Below are 15,461 nucleotides of genomic sequence, written 5' to 3' on the forward strand. Positions count from 1 at the left end.
TTAGTTTAAGATCATTATCCCTTGTCCTGTGACAAGTGGCCTTGCTAAAGAGGTTGCCCTCATCTTTCCTATAGTCCCCCTTTAAGTACTGGAAGGCTGCTATAAGGTGTCCCCGCAGCCTTCTCTCAGCCTGTCCTCATAGGAGAGGTGCTTCAGCCCCTGGATCATTTTTGTGGCCCTCCTCTGGACCTGCTCCAACAGGTCCATGTGCTTTCTGTGCTAAGGGGTCACCAGGGCAGAGTAGAGCAACAGAATCACCTCCCTCAACCTGCTGGCCACGCTTCTTTTGATGCAGCCCAGGATACATTTGGCCTTCTGGGCTACAAGCGCACATTGTTGGCTCGTGTCCGGCTTTTTGTTTACCAGTACCCCAAGTCCTTCTCTGCAAGGCTGCTCTCAATCCTTTCATTCCCCAGCCTGTATTGTCATGAAGACATCTTCTCCCCACAAAGGGATGTGGTAGGTATTCAGGATGTGGTAGCTCTTTAGCTCCATCTTCCTTGGAAAGGAAAATAACAATATCTCAAACATTAGTGGAAAATCAGTGTGACAACAAATACATTTATTTCTCACATTCCTCTGACCAATACTGCAGCGGTCCACAGTGGGCCGCCAGGATCCAGTGCTCTGACTGGGGGTCTCTGCAAAATCAGCTCATAGGGAACATGCTTAACACACTTGGAAAAGGTAGGTTAAACCTCCGACTTCTCCTGGGCTTAAGTGGTCTGCTTGGTAATCACAGTTTGTAAAGCATGTGCTTAAAAAGCCCTTCTTTCAAATGGCAGAGGATAGAGATGAATGACTTGAATTTCAAGTGCAGTTTCAATGACAGTTCGTGTCCCTGCATAAAGTGCATAAAAAATGAAGAGGTAGGAGGTAAGTCCTTGAATGAAGTCCAGGTCTTTCATCTCACAGTGAAGCTGTGAGATGCTAATATTAGCAGTGAAGCTGCTAAATATTCAGGTTTTCACTATGAAAAGGGACATTGGCACAGCCATCTCTGAATCTGGAGGTGTATTTTTGAAGGAAAACTTTGCAAAGGTAAAAATAGTATTTGATGTGTAGCCTGCTGTTTTAGTTACACTCTGCAAAAGCCTTACAGTCCCCCTGGTGAAACAAGTGGAGAAACATCTTTTTGGCTGATTTTGACTGGACAACTTATTTTTAAGATGTGATCTGCAGTCTGTAGCCCAATGCGGAAGTGCTCAGCTTCCAGAAAACTGGAATGTGCGAGAACTTTAGGTAAAACTGGTGACAGGCAGATTTAGGGTCCCAGCTCCTCTTTCAGCTCCTTGGTTTTGCTGGCCACATGCCTGGTGCTCCAGTCATGTGCGATTAATTACTGACCTTAGCTGTGGCATTTTAAGCAATACACTGGAACTGTATTTAGAGTGGAGGATATTGAAAACATGTCCACCTTAATTAGAAAGGAATGGAAAAGAGGAAAGCCACCCTAGAGCTACCTCTCAGGAGGCAGTCCTGGCATACAGACAAGCTGGGGATCAAAGGCCTATTGCACAATGTAATGAGTAAATAGATGACAAGTACAACATTAGCTCTGGTGGACCTTTAGAGGTGAAGGCAGGTGATACAAGGAACACGGTGTGTATTTCAGATGACCTTTCATTGAAAATGTCAGTTAGAAGATAGTACTGAATTTGTAAAGAGGGTAATAAATAACTGGACTGAATAATGAAAGGTTTAATACTCAGTGAAGAACCAGAGCAAAGAAAGATCCAGGGAGGCTGGACACCTGGGATTACACCTACTTTAAAATTAAAATTTGCTGAATTAAAAATGGCCAGTGAATTTCCACTGTTAGTGCTGTGAAAAAAAAGCATGTAATGACAAGAATATGGCTAATAATAATGAAGGAAATCTGTGGTGAACTAACAGAGTTGGTAGAGGAAAGGCCCTAGGAAGGCTGCTCCCAGACCTTGTCCTAGGTCACCAGTGCCTGCAGCAGGTCCCCCCGCCCCCCACAGTCCAGCCCTGGGAGGGGGGTATGCGTGGGGCCCTGACAGTCATGCACTTTGGAAGAGATGTAATAAGCCTTCTCCATAGAGAAATAGGGGGGTATTCAACCATCTCCAAACTGATTTTTGTTTTGTTTTGTACCACAGTTTACCTTTCTATGATATTTTTAATCTTTCAACTTGACTGGGTAAAATAACTTCCGAACAGAGCTAATTAAGCAAAATTTTAGAATCCAGTAGCATCTCCTTTCTGAGAGTCTCAAAGTATTTTGCAAACACTAATGAATGAAATCACCAACTGTTGCTACAAGATTGCCTGCAGAAGCATAGTATCACCCTGAGGGTGAAGGTAGAGAGCTAAAGATGAGGTTAAAGATGAAGGTAGAGCTCTAAAATACTGATTTCATCCCTTTGCGGTTAAGAAGCATTTCTGTGAAGTCACCACACAATCTGAAGAACTGGCCTCTGAGTCACCAAAAAGACATCCATGGTGTAACATGATGTGGTAGGATAGTCGCAAGCTATTTTTTCTCATGTACCAAACCTGAGAGAAAGGGTTATGCCCTGTGCTGTGATACCAGTCGTGACTCTGGAGTCCCCACTGGGCTGCAAGGGCAGGCAGAGTATTTCCTGCTCTCAGAAGGTGGATTTCCAGCCCTGAGTCTTCCTCCCCTCCCCTGGAGCCCAGACACAGTGAAAACACAGAAGGAAGTATTCAGATACCAGTGCAGTGTTTGCTGATGAGGTTGATCCCTCAGGGTGATAAAGACAATTGGGTGTATTCCTTTATCTTTTTTTATTTTTTCCCTAGTTTCTGGGCTGTGGCCAGCAGCCCGTGAGTGGTATCTTTGTAACAGGTACAGAATCTCTTTGCAGAAAACTCTGAAGCAGCATCTGTGATCACTGCAGTGAATAGAATCTGAATAAATAAATAAATACATTGCTAAAACATAGGTTAAGGATAGGGAGTGGGGCATGGCGACTTGCAGGACCTGAAAGTGTTTGGAGGCTTTTTCAAACTGTTTGAGAGCACTTTGCACACTAGTAGGCCCTATTAATGCATCCTTGGTCCTTTGAAATGCTTGTACTTCTTAGGACTGTCCTCTGATAACAAACCAAATACAACCCATTTTCTTTATTAATTAACTGAAACAGCCACAGTTAATAGGATTTCAAGGCTTAAGGGTGTCATATTCATTGCTGCTGACTTGGATGTTAGCAGCAGACTTAGCTGATGTAAAGTAAGGCTTTATTAGAATGGCATTGCTTTTCTAATAAGCCAGGCCACAGGGGAAGCACACTTTAAAAGTTGTGCTTAATGGGTTTCTACAGTTTCCTATGGAAGTTTTAATTTAACTGTGCTTTCAATATAGTATCTGCTTTCTTTTGACATACTTTTCAGACAGGGAAACTTTGTAAGGCAGAGGCAGGATATCACTCCTACAAAGATACAGCAAAGTACCTCTAGACTGAAGTGACCAATGTAATTCAACTTGACAAACTATTGATTGTTCAACTTAACAGTTTTGACCCTGGAATTCCTACCAGATACTCTGATATGAGCATTGACATCCCCCTTCTTTCACTTTTGGCCTGTAGTGTAGGGCTCAGTGGTTCCAGAGGGAAGCACCCTCCATGCTCAGACTGTAGCTCAAGGATTAGAAAGGACACTGGTAGTCTAAACATGTTATTAATTACACAGGTGCCTTGGCAAAACCACAAACAAGGCAAAGACAGAAGGTTGTGTCAAATTGTCCCTATTGTTTTCTGGGGGAGTTCGAAAATTCTCTGCAAAAAGGGAAGTTAGAATACAAAACACCATTTATTGCTCTTCAATGTGCAAGCACATGGAAATTAGACGGAGATTTGTTAATGACATCCACAGTTTTAAGCTAATATTTTGCTACAACTTCAGGTATTTATAAAACCAATGGAAGCCATTTCTATTCTACAGAAATTACTTTTCTTGTATAGGGTAGGAATCACTTAAAGTCTTTTCTACTTCTCTACTAAGGCACATTTGACTCCCGATTTGTTGGGGACATTAGGGCTGTTGCTGATTACTCTCAGTGATCCTCTACTACTGTTTTGTATTGCTTGTGCTGCAGATGAGGCAGTTTTTTGTTGTGCTTATAATGGTTTTCTTTCCAGTTTTACTCTTTCACCAACCTACTGCTCCAGTCTAGTAGCATTATGGGTCCACTGAGAACTTCTTCCTTAAGTAACCATGGACTTCCATAGCAGCTAGTGATAAGCACTGCTTGTGCTTCCTGCAGTAACACACTCCTCTGAACGCAGAAACAGACTAAATTTAAAATTAATTCATCCTGAGGGAAAAAGAAAATCAGTGATGGATGAAAACAAGTATAGCTTTTTACAGTACCCTACAGGTAGCCATCTGGTCTAAAATCCCCCTAGTCTGTCTGCAGTCAGATGGTCTGAGGGCATCCTTTTCAGTTTGCAGGTTTTCCTTTGAAAAGGTCTGTAGTTAACTGGCACCTGCTGTTTATTAACTTCATGGCAGCATTCTTGATTTAGTCTCAAGTTCAAGCAAACTCCTAAGAACGGTCTGCTCTTTACAAATGTAAACTGCCTTTCTGAAATCTGCGGGGCTGTTTGCATACTTGATGACTCTGGGGTAAGAGGACAGTGCTAGAGATCCCATGACTAGATTCAATATCCCTGCATAACAAAGGAAAATATGGCTCAGGGACTGACTTGAGGCTCCCAGATAATCTAGCTAACTAAATATGGTATTGTATTTGGGCTAAGTGACAGCAGCGTCAGTGCCTGTTATGCTTCTCACAGTCTTGGCATCAGCTTATTTAGGGCTGCTTCAGAGATCTCTGCACTGTGGCCCAAGGCAAGGAGTAGATGTACCCTGAGTAAATTGCTTAGCTGGATCACTGTATCCATACTCTGTACATGAAAGATTTAAGTGCCTAATGATATTAGATGGCTCCTTATGTAATTTATTTTTGCAAAGTGTCATTATTCTCTGCCTTTTCTTCATATAGTATGGACGTATTTCATTTTGGAGCTAGAATTAAGCAAGAAAACACAAGTAAAGGGACTGTGTAGATACTATCAATGGAGTAAATTCTTAATCAGACGTGGAAATAGGAATTTTCATGTCTGGTGCCACTGTTTTATTAACATAATAAATTGAGAGGCTGTGAAAACAGTTGTGGCAAGAACTTGCTGAAACTGAGTTGTTAATAGTGAGGAATTAATACCTCTGTCTCTTTGATGCAGAAATCACAGGCTGAGATTTTTATGGCCTTTACTATGAAAGTCAGATTAGTTGATCATGTTAATCTGTTCTGGTCTTAAAATTTTGAATTAAGTTTCATGGAAAGTCAGCAAATGTTCTGGTCTTTTTCCCAAGAAAGCTAATGAACAGTGATAACTCTGTTCTTCTTAATATGGTCCAAAAGAAGTTTGCCTACATTTATAGACGTGGAGGTTCACACTAGAAGCTTTCATGAGACTGGGTTAAGACCAGAACATCAGAACTATACAAAGGTTAACACAAGAAATGAATCAGAAATCACGGTACAAGAGAAGAGCCTGAACTGTGAAGTAGCTTTGTACAAAATTTTGCTTCAACTGAGAAGTGTTGAGGGTATAATTAATTGATTTAAAAAAAACAAAAACAGAAAGAAGAATTAAGCTCATAGAATAATTTATGTTAAAATGCATTTATCCAGATTTAGCAGTGACATGACACATTTAATTAATCAACTAATTTCCTGGAATTGTCTAACCTTATTTGAATCAACTATGATTAACCTTATTTAGTTTTGCATTTGTTATGGTTACTGCATCTCTAATCATCCAGAGCTTTGGTTATTTGTGTATTTTTGCTGCCTCCAAAATATTTAATATAGGTAGCAATGAATTACAAAATTTGGAGGAGGAATAATGCAAGGGAATAATAAAAATCATCTTAAATTCACACCTGTCAATGTTCATTTTTAAATTCCCACAAGTAAAAGGATGAGCTGTCATTCTAGGCATCCATTCAACCATCAGATGGCAAACTGTGTAAATAAAATGTTAAAAGATAAATGATATAATAATTCTTGATTGGGATGGGAGAACTCCTTTGGAATACATTTAGAAATAAGTAGAAGTGTTTACTTATGGGTTCTAGAGCAGTTCTGAAGTTTCCAAGTGTGTGTTTAATGTTCAGTTTGGTTTGAGTAGAAATTCCTGTTTAATACTAACATCTATGATGCCTGCATATCATTTTAGTAGCCCCATAATCTAGCTGGTTAAGAATTATTTTCAAACAGATGTCTTTACTTGTTAGTGCTTGTACAGTGCAAGTTTCTATTTACTCAGATTTTTGTAGTGGGTCCTCTTAAAACTTGTTTGAGGTCCCTGGACGCAGACTGTTTTGCCAACTTCTCTGTCCGCAGAGCAGGGATTGCAGGGCCATTAGGAGTTACCAACACCTTGACTTTTTGTGGCTTTGGCACAGGAAGAGCAGTGAGGGGTGGTGTGGTACAAAGACTCTGAGTGAAAAGTTCATTGGCAAATATGTAAGTAACCATCATGAATCTTTATGCAGCAGGCAGGATGTTTGGAAGGAAGAAACATGTTCCAGATGTCTTTTGATGGTACATTTTTGTCCTCTAGGCAAGATGAAATACAGGGAGGACTTTGAAGGGCCAGTTATATGAATGGTATTATGCTGATCTTCATTTTGCATACACCATTATATAACCCATGGTTAGGTGACAAAATAAAAGTCAGCCATTACTGGGGACTGCAGAGATATTCTTTCCCCCATGACTGTTTCTTGCAAATTCTTACTATAGTGTTAAAATATTCTGATTTAGATTGTTTTTCTCCCAATAGACTTCAAAGAAGATGAATGAAAATAACCATTATGCCTCAGCCTTTTTTTTCTCAAGATAAAAGTGAGTGGAAATGCAGTAAATGCAGGGTAGGAATTTCCCAAAGACAGTCTCAGCCATTAGAAATAAAATACATGAAAATACTCATCTCAATCCAACAGCAGATTTCCTGGGAGTCCAATGGGCTTTTAAAACGGATGGAGAGCTGAAGAGGCAAACTATTTGAATCCTGCTGGGGGACACTTCACATTGTGTATTATTCTACTTATTTCAGTTCAAAAACTTGCAGCCCAGTTGTACATGAAGCAGTTTTTTTTCTCCTCCTTTGTGGTCTAGACTGAAAGTTGCAGCCTGGCCATAGTGGGAATAAAGGCGCTTACACTACTGCAAGAAGACAAAGGAAAATTCTGGGACTGAATTTTTTCTCTTGTTCCAGTTGTGTCGTGTTCATGCATTCCCCTCATGATGGAAAAGGGAAGTGAGAAGCACTACCTACTGTCTTAGTGTGAGACACAGTAGGAAGTAATTTTGCCCAGTTATGACCAAGCAAATATCCCAAGAGCACTGAGCTGAACATGTCATGTCATCGCTCTTTATCCATCCAGTGCCACCAGACTAATTGGCTTGGAAAGTGAGATCAGGGTGAGGATTGTAATAAAGTGACTTTAGTAAATGCTATAACTGCAAACCTCACCCTCCTGCTTTATGTAATAGAAACACAGAATAATTCATACACGAACCATCACCATGTATGAGCCAATGCAGGGGTAGGAAAGTTTTTAATACATTTCAGTAAGTAGTGAACTTTCACCACTGGAGGAAAAGTACAAACTTTCCTACTGCCTCTGCCAGCCTCTTGTGCTACAGCCTATGGGGCAGGCTCACAATTTAATTAAAACAATGTTATTGTTTTACACAGACTTGCTTAGCAACTTTTTTTTCTCCTCTAACGTTTGTGCTTTTGTCTATGGTGTTGCCTTCTTGCTTTGGAAGGTAGCTTTTCAATATTTACCAACCTCATAATTATCCTCTGTATAATCTGAGTGCTTAAATAGCAGAGAGTCTAACACATTGGAATTGTTTCCAAAAATGGGAAACAACATTGTGTTAGGAAGTAGATGGGTTGGTTTGAAGGGAAAGAAGAAAAGAGTTAATTACATAGTCTGTCTGAGAAATGACAACTGAAGTGTGGGATTAAGGCAACTGGGGCATGACAGTTTGCGAAAGTAGCCATAGGGTACAGAAAGGAATTACACAGGGCTGTGCAGCAGCTGACCAGAGTGGCAAGGCCAGTGCAGGCATGGCTGTCTGTCAAAGCGACAGCTTCAGAGAGACTCCCAGGACACAAGACCTACTAAAAAAGGGTGTCTGCGGGGGCTCTAATGACAAAACGTTTACGATCATAGAACTGGAGCATGACATCCCTTGCTCCTCTCCACAGTTAGTAAAATGACCTTGCTTTTCTCTCACCTTGAGAAAGAAAACAGCATACTCTGCCCATCCACCAGTTTCACAGGTAAGCTGCTTATTTTTGTCTTTTGTCTACTGCTGGGCTATTTGGGATGTTAGTGTCTTTAGGACCTTGACCATGGAGGCTTTCTCGTGCATCCTGGTTGTTCTGAGATGAGCCTTGTCATGCCTTATGACAGCCACTAGCCATGCTAGAATGTTTTTTCACCTTCGATAATGTGCTTAAGTTGATCTTCTTATCTCCTAACCTAGATTTGCTGTGGATGCTCCTGAAGCACTCACGGAGTCAATTGCAGTTACTTCGAAAATAATGTAAGCAGAAGAGAGCTGATCAAAAGGAAAAATGTTCCCAAGACATAGTTGCTGCTACTACCTGTTTCACTCCAAAGAGTTTCCCCCACCCACCCTGCCCCAGCTTGGAGCATTTGTCTGCAGACTGGGTTTTGGAGTACTCCTTACTGGAACAGGATGAAGTCTTCCATTCAAACCAGAGCTGAATGACTGTCCACAGGAGGACAAACATGCTTTATGAAATGAAGGTTCTGAAACTTGTCGTGCTTTGTAACCCATTTTTATGAAATGTGACTGTGTTGAGGTTTCACATTTAGGTCTCAGGCTCTGCCTGTCATTTCCTATGAAGTGACCAGGGACCCCCTGGCTACAGAAGCATTCCTATACAAAGGCCATTGAAGCTAAGACACTTTAACAGGATGATTTGGCTTTAGCAGTACAGGACAGTTCTGGCACTGCAAAAGCCTTTCTCAAAAAAGGGTAAAAGGTGATAATTTCGTATATTTTCCATTATATTTTCAGCTTCAAATGTACCTTTATGAAGCTTCACAATTTTTTATAATGGAAGGAGTATTTTTTCCTATTTCTTCCTGCTGATGCTTGGCTTGTCTTTTTTACCAAAATTATTGGGGAAGAAAAAGTTTAAAAGGAATAAAAAGAACAAGGAAAAAATTATTTTATTTGGTTTGAAAGGGGTTTTTTTTGGTTTGAAATAGAAGTTAAAATTGTGAGAGTTTTAAAGTTCCATATATTTTCTCTGAATGCACTTCCTCATTTTTCACTAGCTTTACAAGATCCAAAATTATGTCATCTGTAGCTGGCCAAATGATTGGGTCTCATGTAGCAGCTTGCTCCTTCATGAGTTGAAACTATATTGCTGTAACTCGTCCTATGTTGTGATAAGCACTTTCATGACTGAAAATCTTATTTACCTCAGAATGGTCACCAAAGCATCTGAACAACAGCTGCCAAAAGGAAAAGACACTGGATCTCTTCTTACAGACTTGAACTCTGGACTTGAGTGCTAATTTTCTATACCCAACTGAATTGCTCCAAAATGCTGGAGAGAGAGGCTCACAGCTGCCATGTTGAGATATTTTCTTATGTAATTACCAGGAATAAAACTTTTCCATCCAGTAACTGTCTTATACCCTGAAAGCAATATATGAGAACCTTTTGAAGTTACAGGGGTTTCTCTGTGTGTGTCTTAAGTAATCTTTTCTGTGGGAGCACAAATGGGGAAGTGCTGTTTATCTGCGAATGCATTTGAAAGGATATTACTGCTGAAGTCTTGTGTTATCTTTTTCTTAGAAAAATCAATAATGGTGGGACCCATGAAGCCAGTTAGGATTTAATTTTTAAATTACTCCAAAGGTTTTTAGATCTAAAGGAATGAATTTAAAATATTTTTATGTATTCAGGCTTATCATTTTGCTATCTCCTTTTGCATTAGTTGAGAGATGGTGTTACTCGATTTTTCACTGTTTTGTTGCTACAAAGGAGGGGGCTAGGAGATTTTTCTGGAGAGATAGATTATGCAGTAAAGTTCAACCTGTTTTTTAAAGACTGGAAACTGTCAAAACATGAAACCTATCTGTTTCTTTTGAATAATTCTGCTTCAGTGAGTAGCTAATACATGTTAAATAACTCCCAAGAGGCTGTAACACATGTAATTTCCTACAAATGTCAACTTTGAAAAGGAATGATGCTCCAGTGGAATGTGGTAAGACTTTGGATAGCTGTAAGAATATCTGCTAGGGGAGTTTCATGCTGTGGACTTCTGCCAATGTATCTTAACCCAAATTTGCAAAAATACACTCTGTTCCAGTGTTATCCTGCTAGATTGCCTGAACAGTATTAATGTCAAGACTCTAAGGGTCATGGGAAAAAGACGATAGTTTTTAATTCTCTTCTGTGTGAGCATTTGAGTGTCTTGCCTCAGGAACTTCAGCTTCTTTCATTTGACAAATGAGGAAGTATAGGCCCTTGACTGTTCCTGATGTCCCAGTTGAAAGTGAGATACAGGAGTGGGAGCCAAAACATCCTGCTTCTCCACTTTTACTTAGTGAGGTTTCCTGCAAGTTTACTTTAGCTAAGTGCTGTTTCTATACAGCAGAGGCAAAAGTTAGAACAAAAGAAGTGAGCAAGCATTTGCCATGTAAACAGAAAGGATTTTGCTCTCTCCTGTGTAGCTTGTTCTTGAGGAAGCATTCATTTGTAACAATATATTTATGTATAAAAGAACAGTAAGCACAAAAATATAAACCTCCAAAAGTTCTATATACAAAATCAATCTTATTTCTCCCCCTTTCTGGGTTTGGAAAGTTAATGGCATATTTTCTCATACATTCTCTTCTTTCAAGGTGGCTTAGGTATTTTATGAGACTAAAGATCCATCTGGTGCTACTCTCGTTTTCTCATTTCAACTTTACTGATAATATTTACTAAGGGTTTTTTCATTTGTTTATTTGTTGTTTTTTTTTTAATTGATCATAATTCCTATAGCTGAAGCAAATATAATTTCTTCACACTGATGTACCAGTATTTATTGGGTTAATGTTCTTTGCAGTAACTTGTATGGTGCTACATTTTGGATTGGTTACCAAAACAGTGTTGATAACAGACTGATGTTTTTGTTATTGCTGAGCAATACTTACACAGTAACAAGGCTTTTTTGTCTTTCTCATGCTGTCCCACCAGCGAGTAGCCTGGGGATACACAAGAAGTTGGGAGGGGACACGGACAGGACAGCTGACCCCAACTGACTGAAGGGATATCCTATACCATATGACACTGATAAAAAGCTCAAGGAAAGGAGGAGGAAGTGGGAATGTTTGGAGTGATGGCCTTTGTCTCCACATGTAACCATTACACGTGACGGAGCCCTGCTTTCCTGGGGATGGCTGAACACCTGCCTGCCCATGCGAAGCAGTGAATGAATTCCTTGTTTTGCTTTGCTTGCATGAGTGGCTTTTGCTTTACCTATTAAACTGTCTTTATCTCAACCCACAAGTTTTTGCACTTTTACCCTTCCATTTCCTCTCCCATCCCACTGGTGCGAGTGAGTGAGTGGCTGCGTGGGACTGAGCTGCTGGCCAAGGTTAACCCACAGCAACTGACTACTCAGAACAGAACAGGACTGACCCAAACCTGGCAGAGGCAGAAGGGTGTTTTGTATAAGAATGGCCTTGCCCTTCTGCTTAGAGTCCTGTGGTGCCTGAGCTGCAGGTATCACTGGTCCTCTGAAGAACTTATTCCAAACTTTTTGAAAGAATAATTTCCTAAGGCAAATTATGCTGCCGCAGGCCTAAATATTGCAGGGCACAGACAGCACATCTCTGCAAAACTCTGCCGAGTTCTCTGGCTTCTTGTGGCATTCTATGTCAAAAAAGAGTTTCTCTTCTCAAAACCTTTGCTGTGCAGTTGAAGGTAAAGCAATATACAGGCACAGAAATAAGCAGATACAAAACTGAATACAACTTCACTGCAACAAGACTAAAACTGTGACAGAGGCACTTCACAGCTCTCAAGTGACCCATGTTATTTTGAAGGTATGACACTGGAGTTCATTCAGACATTGCATTTCTTCTTGCTCTGTTGGCAAGGTGAAAAAAAAGGAGGAAACTTCCCTCAAGCAGTTTTGATCTGCTTGAGCAATCCAAGTGACAGGGAGCTCTGTGATGAAAGGTGAAGCTGTCAAAGACGGTTCAAGAAGTTCAGGGAGAAGCAAAGTTAATGAGTTGACTGGGATGACAACTTTCATGGAAGGATAGAGGGGACATCACAAATGACCTAACTCCCTTTTCTGCTTCTCTCCTTTTCATTGTCTTGTTATAGCAAGGTCGATGAAGATTATGTACTTATAACATCAGAATTCTCCGTGTTTTAAAAACTGAGTTTTCTCTATATTAAGAAATCTATGTCAAGCGTAGCTGCTGGTAGCATTCCAGAACATGCTGACAGACTGGCTTATTTTTCCACTTTCTTCTCTTTTGCAACATGGGCTGTCCTTGCCAAGTTCTTTATCACATCTCTTTTCAGTGGTTATTGTTATTGAATAACAGGTTATTCAACGTGCAGGCTATTATTGCTGAAGTGTTTTTGTGAAAGCTATTGACAACTCAGGGGAACTAAAGGGATTTAAAGGTTATTAGCTCATCAGTGAGAAATAGTTTTATTCTCTCCTGGCTGCTTTACTGCTACATCATGTTAGATCTTGGTGCTCTTTCAGTATGCAGTTCCTTGGATCATTCTTGTTTGTATCACTGTTGATTGTGGGGTAATGACTCCTATCTTGTTTCTACCAACCTTTGTCAGCTTCAGGTTTCTTTCATGGCTCATGGTTTCTCCTACACAAAACAAATTGAAGTTTTTTTCTAGGTCCTCCTGGTCTTGTTCAATCCAATGAGCCAAGCAGTTTGATGAGTTTATCTACAGTTGCTGCCAGGCTACTGCCAGCACTGCCCTGACTCTGTAACCATCTGAACTTGAATTACTGTGGTTATTCTCCAACTGTGCATGCCACAGTTTCAGACCTTTTCTTGAAAATGAAGCTAATCTTCCTAAGCTGGTACTTGTCCTTCCTTCCTCCCTCCCTCCTTCCCTTGCTTCCTCCCTCCCTTCCTCCCTTCCTCCCTTCCTTCCAAGCAGGTGTGCCGAAACACCTTGCTTCTTACTTAACAGGCTTGTCATCATGTTAGACAGGGAAAAAACAGGGATCCTATATCTGCCAGTGAAGTAAAATCACTGAAAACTCAGCTTATGTGGACAGAGCTCAGCATTCATGGCAGAATCCAGCAGCAGGCAGCACCTACCTCTATTAACTTGTCTGGGGGAAATGAAAGTGAGTGAAGGAGCAAGCCTGGGCTTCAGCTTCAGGTGAGAGAAGGTTGTTGTGTTCCCCTTTCCATCAGTCCCAGGAGAGCTGGGATCAGGATGATGCTTCTGAACCCCCAGTAAGCCTTGAAAGACACCTCAGCTTTAAAAAAGTGCAAAACTGCTTCTAGCAGTTTAAAAGAGCACAGAATTAATGATGGACTTCTATTAGAGGCTTAAAAGCTGTAAGTTCTGGAGGGAAATATAGTGGATACCTAAAGCATACAGCAGATGGAATGATATAGTCATGCACTGGTAGATAAGAAGTTGGGGAAGGAAGTCTGCCTAGGAAGGGTTTTCCTTTCTTAGACAGCATACTTCTATCTCAGTATGCTCTTTTCTTCCCTGCTTTTGTGGATGGGGGGGTGCTACAACCTTTTCCATGTGTGGACCGGGTGTTGTAAGTAAGGAATTCTGGTTTTATGTGCTGAGGTACTACATAAAACAAGCTATCAATCAGCGTATAGTTGAGCAGAAAGACTGAATGTGCACCCTTAGCCTATGTCGTTCCACATGTGAAGTGCACATGGACAGCTACTGCATAGAGAGCTACCGGTGATGTGAGTTCCTTATGATCTAGAGGACACTACAAGATTATCCCACGTAAGTCACTTGTATAGAAGATTTAAACCAGCAATTAGGAATGTCACAAAAAATTAAGATACTGTGCATTACTGTTACTCTGGGCTTTACTCTGAGCTTAGCTTTATCTGTATGGAAGGAAGTATGGACTTACATGGAAACACTCTTGCTGTATTAGGGAGATCCACTACACTGACAAGTCTACAGAGAAAGAAGCAATCTCTCTCAGCAGGAAACATTTCCCTGTCTCCCATTATGCAAGTGTTTGGGAAGATCAGAAAGCTTGGTTTTACCCTTGTGGCACCAGCTGGGAGAAGATCCCACTGGTAACACAAAGGTAAGAGGTAGAGGCATAGGTACTGACTGGAATGTAGTGTCTGGGTTGGGGTTGCAACATCTTGCCAGGTCTTTAAATGTAGTTTCCCAGTGTCTCAAGAATGACTTCAGGCATCAAAGCTGGAATGACTGACAGGAGGGAGCATAGGCCTGTATGTTGAAATCCCACTTGTGCCAAAAGAACGTGTCCCTGTATGATCATCAGGAGTGGGAAGAAATGTGAATGCAAACACAGACCTGAAAGCACATTATCTTTATTTATGCCATTGTGCTGAACAAAACATCTTCTAATGAGAAAGCTGGTGATCAGCCAGCATCAAGGTATGAGGCCAAATGCTCTTCCAGGTTGAAATACGTGACATTCCCAGCTGCCTGCTTGCTATGTTTCCTTTGCCGTCATCTCTCCGGAGCTCACCGCATGTATTTATTCTAGTGCCTACAAACACACTCTGTCTGTGAATCCTCAATTACTCACTGTAATTATAATAATAATAATAGATGCCGAAACATGTTTCCCTGAAATACAGATATTTATCTCTGGCTGGGTAAGGGACTAATTAGTTTACTCTGGCTTTCTGCAATTTTAGGCATTTTTTTTTTTTTTGGCACCACTATTAGGTTTGGTTTTATTCTGCTTTCTTTCAAAATCTTTAGCTATGCAACTACTAGAGATGGAAAGGACTCTGGTTACCAACCTTTGTCCCCAAGATAGCTGCCTTCACATTATCAGAATGTCATTTTCCAGTTCCATTTATTGTCTCAAGTTACATTAATAGCTTTCTAGTTCCTGAAGAAAGTACAGGTTTTGGACTGGTCCTGTTTGAAACATTTTTGTTTTACTGTGAACTTTTAAAAATAATATCAATAGATGGTTTTTGCAAGGAAAGTAATTTCCTTGCAGAACACTATTTTAATTAGCTTTGGGAAAAAGGTAAATTTATACACAAGACAATTCATCTGTGAAGCTCTTTTTGAGCAATTTAAATTTTTATTAGCACTCTTTGTCAAAACAAAAGTTACTGTGGCTGGGGAAGTAACGAAGAATACTATGAATATAGCTGCCATG

The 15,461-nt window shown here is 40.5% G+C and overlaps 1 long non-coding RNA gene across 1 annotated transcript; it reads left to right on the plus strand.

Annotated features, from left to right (window-relative positions):
• The first annotated feature begins 545 nt into the window (after positions 1–545).
• LOC135312309 (uncharacterized) lies at positions 546–11,509 on the plus strand. Its single transcript, XR_010371880.1, has 3 exons — positions 546–687; positions 8,564–8,623; positions 11,303–11,509. It is a non-coding gene; the product is annotated as an uncharacterized LOC135312309 (long non-coding RNA).
• The last annotated feature ends 3,952 nt before the right edge of the window (positions 11,510–15,461 follow it).

This window comes from Phalacrocorax carbo, chromosome 2 (genome assembly GCF_963921805.1).
Source record: "Phalacrocorax carbo chromosome 2, bPhaCar2.1, whole genome shotgun sequence".
In the NCBI taxonomy this organism is placed as follows: Eukaryota; Metazoa; Chordata; class Aves; order Suliformes; family Phalacrocoracidae; genus Phalacrocorax; species Phalacrocorax carbo.